This window comes from Ranitomeya variabilis, chromosome 4 (genome assembly GCF_051348905.1).
Source record: "Ranitomeya variabilis isolate aRanVar5 chromosome 4, aRanVar5.hap1, whole genome shotgun sequence".
Lineage (NCBI taxonomy): Eukaryota > Metazoa > Chordata > Amphibia > Anura > Dendrobatidae > Ranitomeya > Ranitomeya variabilis.
The window spans coordinates 722,735,597-722,756,286 of record NC_135235.1 but is presented as its reverse complement, the minus strand read 5'-3'; the positions used below and the strand labels follow the sequence as shown (position 1 = coordinate 722,756,286).

At 44.2% G+C, this 20,690-nt stretch overlaps 1 protein-coding gene across 1 annotated transcript in view; it reads right to left on the bottom strand.

The window, feature by feature from the left end:
• Positions 1 to 20,690, bottom strand: part of LOC143766657 (uncharacterized) — a 1,190,188-nt gene that overhangs the window by 572,631 nt on the left and 596,867 nt on the right. The gene's annotated exons all lie outside the window — the stretch shown is intronic.

Here is a 20,690-nt window from a genome sequence, read left to right as displayed (position 1 = left end):
CAATATCGTTATAAAGACTAGGGATGAGTGCAATCATAATGTCTGGAAGATCTGTGCCATTATTTAGTATGAATATGGAGATTATCTCTTAAAGTTAAGTGTTCTCTGAGCGGTATATACTGTATTGTCACATACTGTCTATTCCTGACACTGGAGTGGTGTATAAACTTACGAAGTATATAGTATGAGGTCTGGGATCTGCCAATATGTGACTGGTTTTCCGACTTTTTCGGTTAACATGATACATGATTTTAGGCTTTTCTTCATGTAGTCCCGCTTGAATATAGGTCAATATTAAATAGTCTCCTGATGAATGAATCCAATGAATATTCATTTCTCTTAAGTAGCAGCATACGTGACTGCCGGCAGCAGCAGGAAGCCAGTGGCTGACACTGCGCACTACTGAAGAGCAATGAATACTCACCGCTCTCTGTGCGCACAGTCCCAGCGAGTACTCCGGCAGCTGTGCTCTGCTTGTGACGTCCCTGCCATGTGCTGCTTACAAGCATAAAGCAGCTGCTGGCATCGGAGCAGGACGCTGGGAGGGTGTGCCGGGTAGGTAAGTGTAATGGTGTGGGTTTTTTATGTTTTCTAATGGGGACATGCAGATCAGGATAGGGATGAGTGGGCCATGTATATCGGGATGGGGATGAGGGGACCATGTATACCAGGATAGGGGGATAGTAAGTACAGAATTGACTACATTTTTACTTCTATTTTTTTTGCCTTATTTCCTCCTCTAAAACCTAGGTGCATCTTATAGTCCAAAAAATACGGTATATACTGTATATCTTTTTTTTTTTTTTTCTCAGTGAACTCATTCCTTATGTTTGGCCTCATTAAAATATCATACTCTGCTGGCGTCCGGCTCCACTTCAGCTGTGTCTAGACTCACTGTCCCGGGGCTTATGTGAGGTTGTTACATTACACGAGCCCTGCACCCGATCAGCGGCAGCTTCACTGTTCCTTCCTTCGGACGTATTGAACATGAACAGGAAGCCAGGGCCGCGGCTGCTCTCTGACTGCCTCATGATGCTTGATTTGTCCGAAGGTGGGGACAGTGACATCAGCGCTGATTAGGCACAAAGCTCACATGACGTAAACGGCTGTTTCGCGCGAATAGCGCTTTTACGGGTCCAAGTCCCGTAGAAGCTATATGCGCGAAACGGCCGTTGTCCACTTCTCTCTCCCCGCACCCTCACATACACTTGCCACCTTCAAGTAAAATGTCTGTAACCGTTGGATGGTGAATAAAAAGGATATTTTCTTCACTGCAACTGGGTGAGATCTGCATCTTCTTTTCTTATTTGCTTTGATTATACTGTGAGCATCATGTATATTGTATAAGGGGTAGTGTTGAGCATTCCGATCCTGCAATATCGGGTATTGGCCGATATTCGCTGTATCGGAGTTCCGATACTGAGTTCCGATACTTTTACAATATCTAATACCGGAATCGGAAGTTCCCATAATGCAATGAGCCAGTTTTATTCTATTCAGCCAGTGAGGATCCTAAGAAGTGTGGGCACAGCCTGTTAGGCATGTTAGCCATGTTAACTAATGGCATGGCTGTGATTGGCTGCTCAAATGATGTCATGATGCACTATAATGGAGTGTGGGCGGTGCGTGGACGGAGACTGCGTGTTTGTGTGCGGGCGGGGTCTGTGTGTGACCGTCGAGGGTCTGTGCGGGCCTCTCGGGGGTCTATACGGGCCTCTCTGGGGTCTGTGCGAGCCTTTCGGGGATCTTTGTGTGTGTGTGTGCAGGCATCGTCCGATGGGACTACAAGTCCCATCGGGCTATGCCTGCTACAATGACTGATTGACACATTAGCCAATGATGGGACAGTAGTAGTCCCATCATCCGGCTAATGTGTTGAATGTAAAAAAAAAACAACACATACATACAACATGCTACATACATACAACATTCTACATGCATACTACATATATACAACATACATACTACATACATAGATCATACATACATACATACTACATACATACAACATACATACATACATACAGTACATTCATACATTACATACATATAGACATACAGTACATATAACAGAGTACATACCATCACTTGTCACTTTGATCCCCGAAGCCAGTGTCACCTGTAAAAAATATTAAAATAACAAACAAACAATATACTCCCTGATCCGCAGAAATCTACGAGTGTCCCACGACGATCTCCCGTGAAGAGAAGCAGCATCAGCTGAGGCGACCGCTCTCTAGGGGTTCCAGGAATACAATGACGGGAGGAAGGTATCCTTCCGCACTGTATTCCTCCGCCAGTGTAAAAAATAGTCCCTAGTCTCACTTGTGGCACTGCTGTGTGAGAAAGTTCCCACGCAGCTTTGCCACAAGTTTTTTTGTGAGATTGTTATGCCAAGGTTGCCTATTGGTTCGTCGCACTGTGCCATGCATGAGAGGGGCGACTGAGTCTATGGCTGATATGAGAGTGGAGTTATAGAACGCGGTGGTGCTGTCCGTGTCGTGGAGTGAGGATATGGAGGACAGGAGTAGGAGAGAGACTGTGAATGTCTAGACGTGCGAGGTTTCTGCGAGGATGAAACGTGTGGCCCTCAGGCGCAATCCGACGCTAATACAACTCTATGAGAAAAAAATGGATCCAGCAGAAAAGAAAGCGGAACGTTTGTTTTCAAAACTCGCCGGATTGTGCCTAATGGCAAAAACCTGATGTGTGAAATTAGCCAGATAGATATATGAATAAAAACATCTATGTATCTATAGATATATCTATAGATAGATATATCCATAGATAGGCCGATGTTGATTAATGAACATAAAGAAAAAAGACGGGAAAAAAAAATAGTGTGGGCTCCCGCACAATTTTCTGCGCCAAAGGGGGAAAGCCGACGGCCGGGGGCCAATATTTGTAGCCCGCAGCTGTCTGCGTAGCCTTTACTGGCTATTAAAATAGGGGGACCCCCCAAAAAAAATGACATGGGGTCCCCCTATATTTTATAGCCAGAAAGGCTACGCAAACAGCTGCGGGCTGATATTCATAGCCTAGAGAGGGGCCATGGATATTGCCCCCCGGCTACAAATACCAGCCTGCAGCCGCCCCAGAAATGGCGCATCTGGAAGATGCGCCAATTCCGGCACTTAGCCCCTCTCCTCCCACTCCCATGTAGCGGTGGGATATGGGGTAATAAAGAGTTAATGTCACCTTGCTATTGTAAGGTGACATTAAGCCATGTTAATAATGGAAAGGCGTCAATAAGACGCCTATCCATTATTAATCCTAGAGTAGTGAAAGAGTTAAAAACAAAATAAAGACACAGCCAGAAAAAAAGTATTTTATTATTCGTAATTTAACCCCTTCATGACCCAGCCTATTTTGGCCTTAATGACCTTGCCATTTTTTACAATTCTGACCAGTGTCCCTTTATGAGGTAATAACTCAGGAACGCTTCAACGGATCCTTGCGGTTCTGAGATTGTTTTTTCGTAACATATTGGGCTTCATGTTTTCATGTTAGTGGTAAATTTTGGTCGATAATTTCTGAGTTTATTTGTGAAAAAAACGGAAATTTGGCGAAAAATTAGAAAATTTTGCAATTTTCACATTTTGAATTTTTATTCTGTTAAACCAGAGAGTTATGTGACACAAAATAGTTAATAAATAACATTTCCCACATGTCTACTTTACATCAGCACAATTTTGGAAACAAATTTTTTTTTTGCTAGGAAGTTAGAAGGGTTAAAATTTGACCAGTGATTTCTCATTTTTACAACAAAATTTACAAAACCATTTTTTTTAGGGACCACCTCACATTTGAAGTCAGTTTGAGGGTTCTATATGGCTGAAAATACCCAAAAGTGACACCATTCTAAAAACTGCACCCCTCAAGGTGCTCAAAACCACATTCAAGAAGTTTATTAACCCTTCAGGTGTTTCACAGCAGCAGAAGCAACATGGAGGGGAAAAATTAACATTTAACTTTTTAGTCACAAAAATGATTTTTCGCAACAATTTTTTTATTTTCCCAAGGGTAAAAGGAGAAACTGGACTACGAATGTTGTTGTCCAATTTGTCCTGAGTACGCTGATACCTCATATGTGGGGGTAAACCACTGTTTGGGCGCACGGCAGGGCTCGGAAGGGAAGGAGCGCCATTTGACTTTTTCAATGAAAAATTGGCTCCAATCTTTAGCGGACACCATGTCGCGTTTGGAGAGCCCCCGTGTGCCTAAACATTGGAGCTCCCCCACAAGTGACCCCATTTTGGAAACTAGACCCCCCAAGGAACTTATCTAGATGCATAGTGAGCACTTTAAACCCCCAGGTGCTTCACAAATTAATCCGTAAAAATGAAAAAGTACTTTTTTTTCACACAAAATTTCTTTTAGCCTCAATTTTTTCATTTTCACATGGGCAACAGGATAAAATGGATCCTAAAATTTGTTGGGCAATTTGTCCTGAGTACGCCAATACCTCATATGTGGGGGTAAACTACTGTTTGGGCACATGGTAAGGCTCGGAAGGGAAGGAGCGCCATTTGACTTTTTGAATGAAAAATTATCTCCATCGTTAGCGGACACCATGTCAGGTTTGGAGAGCCCCTGTGTGCCTAAACATTGGAGCTCCCCCCAAGTGACCCCATTTTGGAAACTAGACCCCCCAAGGAACTTATCAAGATGCATAGTGAGCACTTTAAACCCTCAGGTGCTTCACAAATTGATCCGTAAAAATGAAAAAGTACTTTTTTTTTCACACAAAATTTCTTTTAGCCTCAATTTTTTAATTTTCACATGGGCAACAGGATAAAATGGATCCTAAAATTTGTTGGGCAATTTCTCCTGAGTACGCCGATACCTCATATGTGGGGGTAAACCACTGTTTGGGTGCACGGCAAGGCTCGGAAGGGAAGGCGCGCCTTTTGACTTTTTGAATGGAAAATTAGCTCCAATCATTAGTGGACACCATGTCGCATTTGGAGAGCCCCTGTGTGCCTAAACATTGGAGCTCCCCTACAATTGACCCCATTTTGGAAACTAGACCCCCCAAGGAACTAATCTAGATGCATAGTGAGCACTTAAAACCCCCAGGTGCTTCACAGAAGTTTATAACGCAGAGCCATGAAAATAAAAAATTATTTTTCTTTCCTCAAAAATGATTTTTAGCCCAGAGTTTTTTATTTTCCCAAGGATAATAGGAGAAATTGGACCCCAAATGTTGTTGTCCAGTTTGTCCTGAGTACGATGATACCCCATATGTGGGGGTAAACCACTGTTTGGGCGCACGGCAGGGCTCGGAAGGGAAGGCACGCCATTTGGCTTTTTGAATGGAAAATTAGCTTCAATCATTAGCGGACACCATGTCGCGTTTGGAGAGCCCCTGTGTGCCTAAACATTGGAGCTCCCGCACAAGTGACCCCATTTTGGAAACTAGACCTCCAAAGGAACTAATCTAGATGTGTGGTGAGCACTTTGAACCCCCAAGTGCTTCACAGAAGTTTATAACGCAGAGCCATGAAAATAAAAAATTATTTTTCTTTCCTCAAAAATGATTTTTAACCCTGAATTTTTTATTTTCCCAAGGGTAACAGGAGAAATTGGACCCCAAAAGTTGTTGTGCAGTTTCTCCTGAGTACGCTGATACCCCATATGTGGGGGTACACCACTGGTTTGGCACACGTCGGGGATCGGAAGGGAAGTAGTGACGTTTTGAAATGCAGACTTTAATGGAATGCTCTGCGGGCGTCATGTTGCGTTTGCAGAGCCCCTGATGTGCCTAAACAGTAGGAACTCCCCACAAGTGACCCCATTTTGGAAACTAGACCCCCAAGGGAACTTATCTAGATGTGTGGTGAGCACTTTGAACCCCCAAGTGCTTCACAGAAGTTTATAACGCAGAGCCGTGAAAATAATAAATGTTTTCTTTCCTCAAAAATATTTTTTTAGCCCAGAATTTTTTAATTTTCCCAAGGGTAACAGGAAAAATTTGACCCAAAAAGTTGTTGTCCAGTTTCTCCTGAGTACGCTGATACCCCATATGTGGGGGTAAACCACTGTTTGGGCGCACGTCAGGGCTCGGAAGGGAAGTAGTGACATTTGAAATGCAGACTTTGATGGAATGGTCTGCGGGTGTCACGTTGCATTTGCAGAGCCCCTGATGTGCCTAAACAGTAGAAACACCCCATAAGTGACCCCATTTTGGAAACTAGACCCCCCAAAGAACTTATCTAGATGTGTGGTGAGCACGTTCAACCCCCAAGTGCTTCACAGAAGTTTACAACGCAGAGCCGTGAAAATTAAAAATCATTGTTCTTTCCTCAAAATTTATGTTTTAGCAAGTAATTTTTTATTTTTGCAAGGGTAACAGGAGAAATTGGACCCCAATAGTTGTTGCCCAGTTTGTCCTGAGTACGCTGGTATCCCATATGTGGGGGTAAACCACTGTTTGGGCGCACGTCGGGGCTTGGAAGGGAGGGCGCACCATTTGACTTTTTGAACGCAAGATTGGCTGGAATCAATGGTGGCGCCATGTTGCGTTTGGAGACCCCTGATGTGCCTAAACAGTGGAAACCCCTCAATTCTAACTTCAACACTAACCCCAACACACCCCTAGCCCTAATCCCAACTGTAGCCATAACCCTAATCACAACCCTAACCCCAACACACCCCTAACCACAACCCTAACCCCAACACACCCGTAACCCTAAATCCAACCCTAATCCTAACCCTAATCCCAACCCTACCCACAACTGTAACCCCAACACAACCCTAATCCTATCCTTAACCCTAACCACAAGCTTAATCTTAACCCTATTTCCAACCCTAGCCCTAATTCCAACCCTAAGGGTACCGTCTCACATAACGATTTACCAACGATCACGACCAGCGATACGACCTGGCCGTGATCGTTGGAAAGTCGTTGTGTGGTCGCTGGGGAGCTGTCACACAGACCGCTCTCCAGCGACCAACGATGCCAAGGTCCCGGGTAACCAGGGTAAACATCGGGTTACTAAGCGCAGGGCCGCACTTAGTAACCCGATGTTTACCGTGGTTACCAGCGTAAAAGTAAAAAAAAAAAAACCGTACATACTCACATTTCGGTGTCCTTCAGGTCCCTTGCCATCTGCTTCCCGCTCTGACTGAGTGCCGCCGTACAGTGAGAGCAGAGCGCAGCGGTGACGTCACTGCTGTGCTGTGCTCTCACTTTCCGGCCGGCAGACAGTCAGAGCGGGAAGCAGACGGCAAGGGACCTGAAGGACACCGAAATGTGAGTATGTACGTTTTTTTTTTTTTTACTTTTACGCTGGTAACCACGGTAAACATCGGGTTACTAAGCGCGGCCCTGCGCTTAGTAACCCGATGTTTACCCTGGTTACAAGCGAACGCATCGCTGGATCGCTGTCACAACGATCCAGCGATGACAGTGGGAGATCCAGCGACGAAAGAAAGTTCCAAACGATCTGCTACGACGTACGATTCTCAGCAGGGTCCCTGATCGCTGCTGCGTGTCAGACACAGCGATATCGTATGGATATCGCTGGAACGTCACGGATCGTACCGTCGTACCGATCAAAGTGCCACTGTGAGACGGTACCCTAACTCTAATTCCAACCCTAACCCTAAGGCTATGTGCCCACTTTGCGGATTCGTGTGAGATTTTTCCACACCATTTTTGAAAAATCCGCAGGTAAAAGGCACTGCGTTTTACCTACGGATTTACAGTGGATTTCCAGTGTTTTTTTGTGCAGATTTCACCTGCGGATTCCTATTGAGGAACAGGTGTAAAACGCTGCGGAATCCGCACAAAATTGACATGCTGCGGAAAATACAACACAGCGTTTCCGCACGGTATTTTCCGCACCATGGGCACAGCGGATTTGGTTTTCCATAGGTGTACATGGTACTGTAAACCTGATGGAAAACTGCTACGAATTCGCAGCGGCCAATCCGCTGCGGATCCGCTGCGGATCCGCGGCCAATCTGCTGCGGATCCGCGGCCAATCCGCTGCGGATCCGCGGCAATCCGCTGCGGATTCGCAGCCAAATCCGCACTGTCTGCACATGCCCTAACCCTACCCCTAACCCTACCCCTAATTCTAACCCTAATTCTAACCCTAGTTCTAACCCTAACCCTAGTAGAAAAAAATATATATATATATTTTATTTATTTTTATTATTGTCCCTATGGGGGTGATAAAGGGGGGTCATTTACAATTTTTTTTTATTTTGATCACTGTGATAGGCTATATCGCAGTTATCAAAATACTTCTGAAATGAATCTGCCAGCCGGCAGATTCGGCGGGCGCAGTGCGCATGCGCCCGCCATTTTGGAAGATGGCGGCGCCCATGGAGAAGCCGGACGGACACGGGGAGGCCCGGTAATTATGAAGGGGGGTGATCGGATCACGGGGGGGGGGACCGGAGCACAGGGAGGGGGGACCGGAGCACGGGGGAGCGGACAGGAGGACGGAGGAGTGGACAGGACCACTTAGGGGGGCGGACCACGTAACGGAGCACTGGGGAGGAGATCGGTGGATGTGGGGGGGGACAGATTAGGTTTTCCAGCCATGGCCGATGATATTGCAGCATCGGCCATGGCTGGATTGTAATATTTCACCGTTTTTTTGGGTGAAATATTACAAATCGCTCTGATTGGCAGTTTCACTTTCAACAGCCAATCAGAGCAATCGTAGCCATGAGGGGGTGAAGCCACCCCCCCTGGGCTGAAGCACCACTCCCCCTGTTCCTGGAGATCGGGTGAAATTGGAGTTAACCCTTTCACCCGATCTGCAGGAGCGCGATCCCTCCATGACGCATACGCTGCGTCACAGGTCGGATTGGCACAGACTTTCATGACGCAGCGTATGCGTCAAAGGTCGGGAAGGGGTTAACCATACTTACCATACTCGATCACCTGCAAAAAAATTAAAAATGATAAACCAACCGTATACTACCTGTCCGCCGTAGTCCAATTAGTAACGAGTGTCCCACAACGATCAGGTGATGTCACTGCTCTATAGACCTTCAGTGACACACTGACAGGAGACAATGGCTCCTGCAGTGCATCACTGAGAGGTTACTCAAGTTTACTGGTCTCAGTTTATGGCAATTGCTGCAATGGAAATTTCTCACATGGCAGTGCCGAAAGTGAGACTAGGGACTATTTTTTACAGTGGCGGAGGAATACAGTGCGGAAGGATACCTTCCTCCCGTCATTGTATTCCTGGAGCCCCTAGAGAGCGGTCGCATCAGCTGATGCTGCTGCTCTCCACGGGAGCTCGTCGTGGGACACTCGTGGATTTCTGCGGATCAGGGAGTATATTATTTGTTTGTTATTTTAATATTTTTTGCAGATGACACTGGCTTCGGGGAACAAAGTGGCAAGTGATGGTGAGTATGTACTCTGTTATATGTACTGTATGTATGTATTATATGTAATGTATGAATGTATTGTATGTAGTATGTATATATGTATGTAGTATGTATGTATGTAGTATATACACTCACTGGCCACTTTATTAGGTACACCATGCTAGTAACGGGTTGGACCCCTTTTGCCTTCAGAACTGCCTCAATTCTTCGTGGCATAGATTCAACAAGGTGCTGGAAGCATTCCTCAGAGATTTTGGTCCATATTGACATGATGGCATCACACAGTTGCCGCAGATTTGTCGGCTGCACATCCCTGATGCGAATCTCCCGTTCCACCACATCCCAAAGATTTCATGTTGTTTACGCCAAATTCTGACCCTACCATCCGAATGTCGCAGCAGAAATCGAGACTCATCAGACCAAGCAACGTTTTTCCAATCTTCTACTGTCCAATTTCGATGAGCTTGTGCAAATTGTAGCCTCAGTTTCCTGTTCTTAGCTGAAAGGAGTGGTACCCGGTGTGGTCTTCTGCTGCTGTAGCCCATCTGCCTCAAAGTTCGACGCACTGTGCGTTCAGAGATGCTCTTAGGCCTACCTTGGTTGTAACGGGTGGCGATTTGAGTCACTGTTGCCTTTCTATCAGCTCGAACCAGTCTGCCCATTCTCCTCTGACCTCTGGCATCAACAAGGCATTTCCGCCCACAGAACTGCCGCTCACTGGATTTTTTTTCTTTTTCGGACCATTCTCTGTAAACCCTAGAGATGGTTGTGCGTGAAAATCCCAGTAGATCAGCAGTTTCTGAAATACTCAGACCAGCCCTTCTGGCACCAACAACCATGCCACGTTCAAAGGCACTCAAATCACCTTTCTTCCCCATACTGATGCTCGGTTTGAACTGCAGGAGATTGTCTTGACCATGTCTACATGCCTAAATGCACTGAGTTGCCGCCATGTGATTGGCTGATTAGAAATTAAGTGTTAACAAGAAGTTGGACAGGTGTACCTAATAAAGTGGCCAGTGAGTGTATGTATGTAGTATGTATGTTTGTGTTTTGTTGTTTTTTTTACTTTCAACACATTAGCCGGATGATGGGACTACTACTGTCCCATCATTGGCTAATGTGTCAATCACTGTCATTGTAGCAGGCATAGCCCGATGGGACTTGTAGTCCCATCGGACGATGCCTGCACACAGACACAAAGACCCCCGAGAGGCCCGCACAGACCCCCGGCACCCCGCCCGCACACACAGACGCACAGTCTCCGCCCATGCACCGCCCACACTCTTCCCCCTCCCAAACTGGATGTGCAAGGAAAGAAAGGGTTTATTTTCATTCCGATATTTGTGTCCCATTGACTTGCACTGGTATCGGAATCGGCGATATCTGATATTTTTTGGGTATCAGTCCGTTCCGATCCGATATTTCCCGATATCGGAAGGTATCGCTCAACACTAATAAGGGGTGTAAAAAGCAGGGCTGTGGAGTCGAAGTCGAGTTAGTTTTGGTTGGAGTCGGTAGAAATGTACCGACTCCGACTCCAGCTTTAAAAAAAATGTATTAATATTTCATAATTGAACTTTCATATGAATTTTATAAATGTTACTCAAATATATATGTTCTATCAAACTATGAACAACAATGATAAGCAGTTCTGCTGGAGATAGAGACATTTCTTACTTCTTGTGTGTCACTGTTCTCCACTGCCCTTATGTAATCTTATGCTTGGTTAACCTCATGCTGCCCCAACCCCCCTACTTACAATGTATGAAACTGAAAGTGAAAATGTGTTGCAAATTCTTAGTAGTAAAGCTCCTCCTCTAGACTAGATGTTTACTAGGTGTGCGTCTTCCAAGCATCTCACTGCTGCTACTCAGAAGAGGAAGACTAAGAAGTATTATCCTTTCAACAAACTTTGCATCAGCTAACTGTGAGTACATGAGGAATAACAGTATTACTGACCACTATATCAGTTGTACGACATGGCAATAATTTTGTACAATTGTTTTTAGGAAAAACAATTGTCATTTGGATTGTGAATGCAGAATTAAAAACCTGAGAATGTCAAAGAAGCGTCACATTAAATCAGCTGTATTTGAACATTTCACCATCACTCAAGATGGAAAACATGTCTGTCAGTGTATGACAAATGATCCAGACGAAAACAAATGCTGTGAAGCCAAGATCAGTGCATATTCAGGCAAAGATAAAAATGCTCCTACCAGAGCTTCTAATCTGAAGAGACATTTACAGCGCTTTCATCCAGAAGTACTGAAAGCAGTGGATGAGAAAGACTGCATCCAAACCAATGAACCAGTGCCCAGCTCTTCCAGCCAAACAAAGGAGCAGAGAACTTTGCAGCCATCAGTTGCAAGATATTTTGTCAGTGACAAAGTTACTGTGACAATGACAGTAGATACATTTAAAAAACAGATCATAGAGCTTGTAAAGGATAGTGTGCCTATTTCATTATTTTCACGACCAGCTTTTATGTGTCTGAATGGGGAAATGGCCCGCAAGCTTGGTGTTTCTCTGGAGAGAGAGAGTATTAGAAAATTAGTAATCGAAGAAGCTTTTAAACAAAAGGAAGAACTTAAAAAAACTCTCAAGGGATGCTTTCTGTTTCTTAAAATGGATGCCTGCACACGTCACAGAGTGAACTATTTTGCCATCAATGTCCGATTTGTTTTTTGACAAAAATGAAATAGTTACCAAGACATTGGCAGTAAAAGACACCAAAGCTCATCACACCTGTGAGTTTCTCCAGGTCTTGGTGGAAAAGGTTCTGCAAGACTATGAACTTAAAAAGAGCAAGTTCTTTCTGTCATAACTGACAATGCTTCAAATATGATAAGTACTATTAAGCTAATGAATAAGAGTAATGATGGTGACCAGCAGCTAGAAGAACATTCTGGGTCCAGACACAGAAATATTTGAAATAGAGGAACTGTTATGACCCCAATGGCAGAGGGTCTCAGAATTTATTACCAAGTCTGCAAACACAAAAAAACCAGCTCATAGGGCAGTGGTAACTAGGCTGACCGTATACCTGATCCTAGCACCACAAATAGCAGCAGCCGGGGAACGTACCTACGTTGGTTCTAGACGTCTCGCGCCAGCCGGAGAACTAACTAACCCTAGAAGGGAAAAGATAGACCTTTCTTGCCTCCAGAGAAAAGACCCCAAAAGTTGGATACAAGCCCCCAACAAATAATAACGGTGAGGTAAGAAGAAAAGACAAACGTAAGAATGAACTAGGTTTTTAGCAAAGAGAGGCCCACTGACTAATAGCAGAATATAGGAAGATGACTTATACAGTCAGCAAAAACCCTATCAAAATTTCCACGCTGGATATTCAAGAACCCCCGAACCGTCTAACGGCACGGGGGGAGAATATCAGCCACCTAGAGCTTCCAGCTATATCAGGAATCACATTTAGTACAAGCTGGACAGAAATAAGAGCAAATGCAAATAACCAAAAAATAAGGAAGCAGGACTTAGCTTATTTTGCAAGAGCCAGGACCAGCAGACATGAGCAAACAGAAAGGAACTGATTACAACGATGCCAGGCACCAGACTGAAAATCCAGGAAGCATAAATAGCAACACCCCTGGACTAACGAGTCAGGTGGAGACCAGGCTGGAGAAAGAGACTCAAAGTGTCATGTCGCTAGTGACCACAAGAGGGAGCCAAAAAGTTCAATTCACAACAAGGAACACAGTATTGTAACTGAGGAGCAAACTTAAGTTGCTTCAGATGAACAGCAACATGATTTTGTTGAAACTGTGTCAATACGTTCTTTCATTCATCACATGCGCTGTGTTGTGCATACGCTACAGCTGGCTATAAGAGACAGACTGCAAGAAGGACATGCTGCTGCACTGATTGGCAAGGTGAGAAAATTGGCTACTGTTGCCATAACCCCTAAAGTTGACTCAATTTTGAAGAGACGTGCTGAAAAAGGGGCAATTATTGATCAAGCCACACGATGAGGCAGTACCTAATGATTCAGCGCTTGGTTGAACTGAAAACCTTTCTTGTAGACATGGTTAACCCTCAACTGACGCTAAATGAAAGTCAGTGGAATCAGGTGACTGAGCTGGAAAAATTGCTAGAGCACCCATTTACAGTGACTAAAAAATTACAAGCAGAGGACTTAACTCCAGGTATTTTCTTAAAGGAGTGGAAGAACCTGATGTTTCGCCTGTCCCAAAGAGGAGGGTTAATTGCAAGTGGCATTGCTACATCAATGAAACGGAGAGAGGAGCTACTATTACAAAATAACATTCTTTTGGCAGCTGTTTATGTAGACCCAATGCATCGGATTCTTCTAGATGTTCAACAGCTAACTAAAGGAAAAGAAGCTCTGTTTGAAATAACAGTAAGGATGAAAGGGTTGCAGAACAGTCAGGAGGAACAAGAAGAATTTGGTCGTCCTGCCACATCTTCACCCTCATCAACTGATGAAGAATTTAATTTCGAAAAATATTTGGATCACAAGGACCGTGCAAAGCCTTCCCGCATAGAAGAGTCATCCCCATCAAAGAACACAGCCAGTACATTTCAGCAGAATTTTTCATGTGCACTAAAAGAAATTGAGAAATTTGACCATTCATCAAAAATAACAGTGCAACAAGCGATTCATCTGTATCCTGACATTTTCAGAGATGTTGCCCGAGTGGTTACTGCTTTGCCACCAACCCAAGTTAGTGTAGAGAGGTTGTTTAAGTTACATGTGACTAGCACACTCCAGAAAGGTTGTGATGCAAAATGGGGGGTTTATTTACATACAGTAATCAAACGTTTCGGTCGATACTGGACCTTCATCAGTGTGCTATAAGGGAAATATATACAGAGAAAGTGACATCCAATGTATAAATAACAAAAACAACAAACAAAATGCAGAAAATAAGCATAAACAAAAAAACATAATAAACAAAAGTATATACATCACACCAAGCGATACAGTCATGGGTATAACTAGAAGAACAACCCGAATGGAGTACAAAAGCAACAAGATTGCTACAGTAGATTCGCTGCTGGGTGTAAAACCGTGTACTTATTGGATGTATAGGTATAATACTGAATGAGCGGGGTAAGGGGAGAGGAATGTGTGAGGGCTGACGAGATGACTGTGGCCGTAAGGGATGAAAAAAGGAGACCTACCTAATTATACCAGTATGCTCGGTGAAGCCCCAAAGAAATAAGTTAAATTTGATTGCATCTATAAGGAAGTGAAATGTGCATGATGAAGCTGACTTATTGATATTATGGTGCGTTATACTATGTGGACCTAAAGAGTACATACCCAGAAATTAGGCCTGAATTATAGGGGCCACAAGGCAGTGGAGACTGTCTGTTAAAAGAGAAGACACCAAAAGTCATAAGTGCTGGCTCTGTAAAACTCTGGTCTATAGAGGAACCTGCGGTGCGCATAACTTACCCACTGAAAATGGATACACGCGGTGTCCACCGCAAGTGTAGCTGAGGGGTAGTGTGCCCGGGGCCTCTTTATAGTAGAGAAAAGGGGGGACAGTGTGCGTGCTGCGTTCCCGGCGTGTAAAACCGGAAGGGGAGGGGCTGCGATGACGCGGATATCACATGACCGTTGGGGGCGGCATGTTATGCGTTCCACTGAAGCTAAGGAAGATGGAGGTGCGTTCCAGAGTGGTGGGTTACCCGTGCAGAGGTGCAGTACGGTGGCCGTAGAGTGTCACAGGTGAAGTCAGAGAGGCCGGTTCTGTAAGAAGAGGGAACCAATTAGTATTATGGTAACAAACAGCGTAATTGATACGTAATGCCAAACATGAACATGATAAAGAGTGCAATAGAACAGATGTTCATACATTACAGAACAAATTGAGAAACGCCATTTGTGGATAGGTATGGAATATATAACCTACTTCCTGACCAAAAAACACAGATAATCTGTACTAGATAAATTAACACTTCTCCAAAAGTGATCTCGCAGGATATGGGACACCGGAATTGGCACATGAACAACTGATGGTGCATTTTACTGAAATATATAGAGAAACCTGAATGGCGAGCATCACATGTGGGACCCCAATGGTACGCTTGATACAGGATATTGAACTGAAATTAATGAACAGTCATACAGGAAACTAGTGGATACATAGAGTATGAAATGTGGGATATACCATAGCATAACTGTTGCCCTAGTAACAAATGGGCTTGTGATAAGGTATGTTAGTTGACACATATATTATGCGGGAGAAAAGTATTAAAAGATTGTTGCCAAAGCTTCAAATAAAAGATGATAGTTCATAATCCCTAATAATACTTTGGGGTCAGGGTATTCAGCTCATGAATCCAGTACGCGTCTCTACGTTTGAGTATCGAGATATGGTCTCCGCCAAGCCGGGGAGGTGTAACCTGTTCAATTACTTGGAATTTAAGCTGGGACAAGTTGTGACCTTTTTCAACAAAATGTGCTGGTATGGGGAGTAGGAGATTCTTGCATCGTATAGTCGATTTATGTTTCGATATTCTGGATTTAATTGGTTGAGTGGTTTCGCCCACATACAACAGCCCGCAAGGGCATTTGATAAGATACACTGCGAAATTGATGCTGACAAAAATTACCTAACAAGGTATGAAGTGAAGGTAGCAGCAATTATTATTTCCACCTTGGTGCCATTATAGAATCTATCAACACTATCACCAAAGCCATTTTTGATGTGAGGGCATTGCCATGTATATATTTATACCTCTGATTGCCTATTTTTAGTTATACCCTTCAATCAGATATAAGACTGTCATGCGGTTCTTCTAAAGAGACGTTGGCCGTCCATCCACACTGTCAGTCTTTTCTTTCCTGCATCCTATAGGGATACTAACTTAAGTACAGCAACATTAGATACATGTATATTTATATATAAAAAACATATTGCCATCTGGGTTTGTGGGTCACCCCCTGTTTCTGTTTTGGAGGTCCAATTTCTTCCATCATCCTGTCTTTTAAAGATTTGTAATTTTTAAATTAATATGTCAATAAAGATATTTTTACTTTTATTCACTAATGTGTCACTTCATACCTTGTTAGGCAATTTTTGTCAGCAGTAATAATTGAAGTGCTAAAGCGCTGCCTATTTTAAACCCCTCTTTTTCGGATCATGGGATTACTGCGAAATTGATGTCACAGGTAAAGAAATTATTGATGGGGTACCTTTTTCCCGTATGTGGGTGATAGATGGTATTGCCCCTAAGTACATTGTTGCATTGAGTGCAACTAAGGCAAGGAAACGTCCCTGTTTTAGGGTTACTCAAGAACCGCTGAGTGGTGTGAGATTGTGTTGGACCTATGTCGGCGCGTACTAAACTGTCTTTGATGTTGCGGGGCCTTTTAAAACATGGCAGAAAGGAGTGTTGGAATTCCTTAACTGTGGGATATGCTGTTTGAAGGATATGCCAATGTTGGCGGATGGTCTTGTGTAATCTATAGGCAGCGGGGTGGTACTGGTGAACAAATGGAATGCGTGATATGGCAGAATCTCTTTCCCTGGTGGAATGGCTCATAATTGTGTCGTCTAGGATATGTGGCGGATAACCCCTTTCACGGAATTTAGATTTCATTTCTGACATTCTCTGGTCTTTAGAGATGGGGTCAGAGACAATTCTGGTTACCCTGTTGAGTTGGGAATTGGGAATTGATTTTTTCATATTAAGCGGATAGAGCTGTCGTAATGCAACAAACTGTTGCGGTCTAAACCTACAGACCGCAACAGTTTGTTGCATTACGACAGCTTCCATCCGCTTAATATGAAAACACTGATTGGATCCGTGCTTTCCTTGACCGCGACACCACAAAATGCTAGTGCATGCCCTTATCTCCCGCCTCGACTACTGCAACCTCCTACTCTTTGGACTCCCCTCTGGCACCACTCCAATCCATCCTACACTCTGCTGCCCGACTAATCTACCTGTCTCCCCGCTATTCCCCAGCTTCTCTCCTATGTCAAGCCCTTCACTGGCTTCCTATCGCCCAGAGACTCCAGTTCAAAACCCTCACAATGACATACAAAGCCATCCACAACCTGTCTCCTCCATACATCTGTGACAGGGTCTCCCGGTACCTACCTACACGCAACCTCTGATCCTCTCAAGACCTTCTCTACTCCCCTCTCATCTCTTCCCACAACCACATCTGTTATGAACTGGTGGCCTAGGAGCAGCATGAGACGTACTCTGGAGAAGGTGGTACCTTTACTGACCGCGGACCCTGAACTTAACACCGCAACTAGAAGTAGCCGTGGGATGTTCCTGCCACTTCCTAGACACCTCGTCACAGCCGGAGGACTAAATACCCCTAGAGAAAGAAACGGAATAACTATCTCTCCTCAGAGAAAATCCCCAAAGGATAGACAGCCCCCCACAAATATTGACTGTGAGAGGAGAGGGAATAAACATACACAGACTGAAATCAGGATTTAGCAAAGGAGGCCATTCTAGCTAGATAGAAAGGACAGGACAGAGTACTATGCGGTCAGTATTAAACACTAGAAAATATCCACCACAGAAAATACAAAATCTCCACATCTAACTAAAGGTATGGAGGGTATATCTGCATCTCCAGAGATACCAGCTTGGAAGAGCAAGTTCTTATACAGACCAAGCTGGACTAGACAAAACAGAAATGCACTGAACTATAAGGCCCACAGCATGTGGACTGCAAAAACAAAGCCAGAACTCATCTTTGTTGAAATGAACAGCAAAGCAGGAGAGACCAGTCAGAGATGTGAATCCTCCAGGAACAATGGACAACTGGCACTGACTAAAGGGTGAAACAAAACTAAATAGCCCAGTGGATTGCATTCAGTGGACACACCTGATGAAATGCTGCGATCGAAGACAGCAGTGCTACCACTTATAACCACCGGAGGGAGCCCAAGAGCAGAATTCACAACACGCATCCAAGACTTCTCCCGTGGTTCCCCCATACTCTGGAACTCTCTACCCCAACACATCAGACTCTTGCCTACCATAGAAACCTTCAAAAAGAACCTGAAGACTCACCTCTTCCGACAAGCCTACAGCCTGCAGTGATCCTCAACCTACTGAACCGCCGCACAACCTGCTCTACCCTCTCCTAGTGTTTCATCACCCATCCCCTGCAGACTGTGAGCCCTCGCGGGCAGGGTCCTCCCTCCTTATGTACCCATGTGCTTTGTTATTTGCTCATGTTTAATGTATTTGTCTATATTTGCCCGTATTCACATGTAAAGCGCCATAGAATAAATGGCGCTATAAAAATGTATAATAATAACATGCGATCTGACAAATTGTCTATGTTGTTATGCGATCTACCATGGTCTCTCTGTCATGTTCCACCAGTTATGTCCTCTGTGATTATATGCTAATGTCAGAATGTATATGTGGGAAGGACAACCCATACCCCCACAAAAGGCTGAACTCACACCGTTCCAAGATCCAATAGGGTTTTCTCAAACATGGGCTTTCACGCCACTGCACCATCAAACACAATAAAGATGACAAACAGCGGAAAATATTCCCCACAGAGGAGATTCCCCCACAGGTTCAGAATCGCATTGGACAACTACATCGGAAAGAAATCTTTTGGATTTATAAACTAAACACCTTAATCCAAATGGACTTAGTGAAATCACAGATGTATTTTTGTGACCACCTTTCTGACACAAGGCTGAAGATGGTTTCTTATTCGTCAGTTTCTTAATTGTCATTTTTTTCTTTTCTGTTTTTTGTAGGTTTAACAAAAAAAAATAAGCATCACAATAATAAAATACAATGCAGTGAGGTGCCCTGATGTGAATACGCTTAAAAAAGGCTACAAAAACAATAAAACTGGCACACAAATAGGCATCAAAGTGGGCACCAAAGAGTGCTGAAGAAAGGGTTAAATGCCTTTGGGCCACTGATCTCACAGTGCATACATATAGAACAGGGCGCCCCACATCCAAACCAGTTATTTCCAGCCTGGTCCAAATGGGTTCTGGGCATCGGAACTGGCATTAAAGTGGTCAGACAGTCAATTTTGGCCGTTAGAACAAGTAACTGATGTTTTTAAGGAGTGAAATGACTTTGGGCCACTGATCTGATACATAAAATACAGAGACAGTGATGCCCTGCATCAAACCCAGGTCCCTCTAGCCTGACCCAAATGGGTTCTGGGCACCAGAACTGGCATCAAAGTGGGTAAGCGGCCCATTTTCTCAGATTTGAATAAGTAACTGATGTTTTTAAGGGGGTTAAATGCTTTTGAGCCACTAATCTGACTCTTAAAATACACATAAAGTGATGCCCTGCATCAAACTCAGGTCCCTTCAGCCTGGCCCAAATGGGTTCTGGGCACCAGAACTGGCATCAAAGTGGGCAAACAGCCCATTTTCACAGATTTGAATAAGTAACTGATGTTTTTAAGGGGTTAAATGTTTTTGGACCACTGATACCACAGTGCATACATATAAAACAGGGAGCCCCACATCAAAAACAGGTCTCTTCAGTCTGGCCCAAATGGGTTCTGGGCATCAGAACTGGCATCAAAGTGGGCAAACAGCCCATTTTCACACATTTGAATAAGTAACTGATGTTTTTAAGGGGTTTAATGCCTTTGGGCCACAGATCTGATTCTTAAAATACACAAACAGTGATGCCCTGCATCAAACCCAGGTCCCTCCTGGCCCAAATGGGTTATTGGCACCAGAATTGGCATCAAAGTGGGCAAACGGCCCATTTTCATGGATTTGAATAAGTAACTGATGTTTTTAAGGGGTTAAATGCCTTTGGGCCACTGATACGACACTTACAATTCACAGACAGTCATGCCCTGCATCAAACCCAGGTCCCTCCAGCCTGCCCCAAATGGGTTCTGGGCATCAGAACTAGCATCAAAGTGGGCAAACAGACCATTTTCAAAGATTTCAATAAGTAACTGATGTTTTTAAGGGGTTAAATGCCTTTGGGCCACTAATACGACACTTAAAATACACAGAAAGTGATGCCCTGCATCAAACCCATGTCTCTTCAGCCTGGCCCAAATGGGTTCAGGGCATGAGAACTGGCATCAAAGTGGGCAAACAGCCCATTTTCACACATTTGAATAAGTAACTGATGTTTTTAAGGGGTTAAATGCCTTTGGGCCATAGATCTGACACTTAAAATACACAAACAGTGATGCCCTGCATCAAACCCAGGTCCCTCCTGCTTGGCCCAAATGGGTTCTTGGCACCAGAATTGCCATCAAAGTGGGCAAACGGCCCATTTTCACGGATTTGAATAAGTAACTGATGTTTTTAAGGGGTTAAATGCCTTTGGGCCACTGATCTGACACT